The sequence below is a fragment of the Ascidiella aspersa genome, chromosome 5 (genome assembly GCF_963924565.1).
Source record: "Ascidiella aspersa chromosome 5, kaAscAspe10.2, whole genome shotgun sequence".
NCBI lineage: Eukaryota > Metazoa > Chordata > Ascidiacea > Phlebobranchia > Ascidiidae > Ascidiella > Ascidiella aspersa.
In genome coordinates this window covers 9,319,332-9,321,831 of record NC_139451.1, presented here as the reverse complement: position 1 = coordinate 9,321,831, position 2,500 = coordinate 9,319,332, and the positions used below count along the sequence as shown (strand labels likewise).

Sequence of the window (2,500 nt, the reverse complement as noted above, 5' to 3'; positions counted from 1 at the left end):
TTCCCAAACAACCCGACTCTGGGAAGACGCCGTAGCGCGCCCGCCTGTCGCCGCCATGGGCCTGACACCCGCTCTGGGAAAAGGCCTCGATCAGAAGGACGCGGGCGACCGGCGAAGCGCGCCGTGACGAATTCCGTACGCCACAATTCCGCGCACTCCAAAAGCGCGCGGATTCGGCGATGGGCACATCCCGCTTCACTCGCCGTTACTGAGGGAATCCTCGTTAGTTTCTTTTCCTCCGCTTAGTAATATGCTTAAATTCAGCGGGTAGCCTCGTCCGACCTCAGGCCGAAAGTAAGGACCGGGACTATTCTTCCCGTTCCGCGCTCGCCGTCGGCGCCGCGCGCCGCCGCGCACCTCGATTCCCGCCCTTGAGCCGCCAGCCGTTGGCCTCTTCGAGGTCGACTCGCCGCCGCCGCGCGGGATTCTGGTCGCGATCGTCGCGCATCGTGCCGTGCTGTCTTGAGCGGGACGGGCGCTCGCGCGTCCGACGCCGCAGCAGCCGCGCGGAGAAATCCCCGCGCGGAACGTTTGCAACGCGACCCTGAGGCGGGCGCGGCCCCGGGATTGACCCGAGGCCGCAATTTGCGTTCAGAACGTCGATGCTCAATGTGTCCTGCAATTCACACTAATTCACGCAGCTAGCTGCGTCCTTCATCGACTCACGAGCCGAGTGATCCACCGCCAAGAGCCATCCACGATTGTTTCGCTCGCACAGTGCCTCGCACTAAAGGGTGACAAAATATACCGCGCCGAGCGGTCGGCCAGGCCGACGCTTGAAGCCGGAGCGCGCGGCACCGCGGCACTCGACGCGCAAACATTACCGGGTGACCGAATCGCCGGCCGGCGCGCCGCTCCTCGCGGGTCGGGCGCCGGGTAGCAAAAACTTTTTCTCTCGCTTGTCCGAGTTTCGCGTTCGCCGAAGCGTTTGCGAGACCGTTAATGATCCTTCCGCAGGTTCACCTACGGAAACCTTGTTACGACTTTTACTTCCTCTAAATGATCAAGTTAGATCGTCTTCTCGGACGCCGGCTCGACCGTTGCCGGCCGCGCCAGGTCCAATCGGAGGACCTCACTAAACCATTCAATCGGTAGTAGCGACGGGCGGTGTGTACAAAGGGCAGGGACGTAATCAACGCGAGCTAATGACTCGCGCTTACTGGGAATTCCTCGTTCAAGGGAAATAATTGCAATTCCCTATCCCTAGCACGACCGGGGTTCAGCGGGTTACCCAGACCTGTCGGCCAAGGCGAGCACATGCTGATCCGGTCAGTGTAGCGCGCGTGCGGCCCCGAACATCTAAGGGCATCACAGACCTGTTATTGCTCAATCTCGTGTGGCTAAACGCCACTAGTCCCTCTAAGAAGTTAGACGCCGACCGATTGGGTCGCGTAACTAGTTAGCAAGCCAGAGTCTCGTTCGTTATCGGAATTAACCAGACAAATCGCTCCACCAACTAAGAACGGCCATGCACCACCACCCACAGAATCAAGAAAGAGCTCTCAATCTGTCAATCCTCACTGTGTCCGGGCCGGGTGAGATTTCCCGTGTTGAGTCAAATTAAGCCGCAGGCTCCACTCCTGGTGGTGCCCTTCCGTCAATTCCTTTAAGTTTCAGCTTTGCAACCATACTTCCCCCGGAACCCAAAGACTTTGGTTTCCCGCAAGCTGCCGGAGAGGTCGTAAAACTAACGCCCCCCGATCGCTAGTTGGCATCGTTTATAGTCAGAACTAGGACGGTATCTGATCGTCTTCGAACCTCTGACTTTCGCTCTTGATTAAAGAAAACATTCTTGGCAAATGCTTTCGCAGTCGTTCGTCTTGCGCCGATCCAAGAATTTCACCTCTAACGGCACAGTACGAATGCCCCCGTCTGTCCCTCTTAATCATTACCTCGCGCTCCGAAAACCAACAAAATAGAACCGAGGTCCTATTCCATTATTCCATGCACCATTATTCAGGCGAATCGCCTGCTTTGAACACTCTAATTTTTTCAAAGTAAACGTTCCGGCCGCCGCCGACACTCAGTCAAGGGCACCGGCGGAGAACCGGAGGTGAGGCCAGGACGGCCAGTACACGCCTTGCGACGGACCGGCCGCCTGCGCCCAAAATCCAACTACGAGCTTTTTAACCGCAACAACTTAAATATACACTTTTGGAGCTGGAATTACCGCGGCTGCTGGCACCAGACTTGCCCTCCAATGGATACTCGTTAAAGGTTTTAAAGTGTACTCATTCCAATTACAGGGCCTCGTTTAGAGTCCTGTATTGTTATTTTTCGTCACTACCTCCCCGCGTCGGGAATGGGTAATTTGCGCGCCTGCTGCCTTCCTTGGATGTGGTAGCCGTTTCTCAGGCTCCCTCTCCGGAATCGAACCCTGATTCTCCGTTACCCGTAAGAACCTCGGTAGGCCAGTACCGTACCGACGAAAGTTGATAGGGCAGACACTTGAATGATCCGTCGCCGGTGCGAGACCGTGCGATCCGCAAAGTTATCCAGA

The 2,500-nt window shown here is 56.8% G+C and overlaps 2 non-coding genes and 1 pseudogene across 2 annotated transcripts in view; all 3 read right to left on the bottom strand.

Annotated features, from left to right (window-relative positions):
* LOC146142730 (large subunit ribosomal RNA) overlaps positions 1-291 on the bottom strand; it is a 3,679-nt pseudogene extending 3,388 nt beyond the window's left edge.
* A 248-nt stretch (positions 292-539) lies between these two features.
* Positions 540-693, bottom strand: LOC146142729 (5.8S ribosomal RNA). Its single transcript, XR_014499956.1, has one exon. It is a non-coding gene; the product is annotated as a 5.8S ribosomal RNA (ribosomal RNA).
* Positions 694-940: 247 nt separating this feature from the next.
* The window catches only part of LOC146142728 (small subunit ribosomal RNA), a 1,811-nt gene continuing 251 nt past the window's right edge, over positions 941-2,500 (bottom strand). Inside the window, exon 1 of the ribosomal RNA XR_014500185.1 lies at positions 941-2,500. This exon is cut by the window's right edge and continues 251 nt beyond it. This is a non-coding gene — a ribosomal RNA (small subunit ribosomal RNA).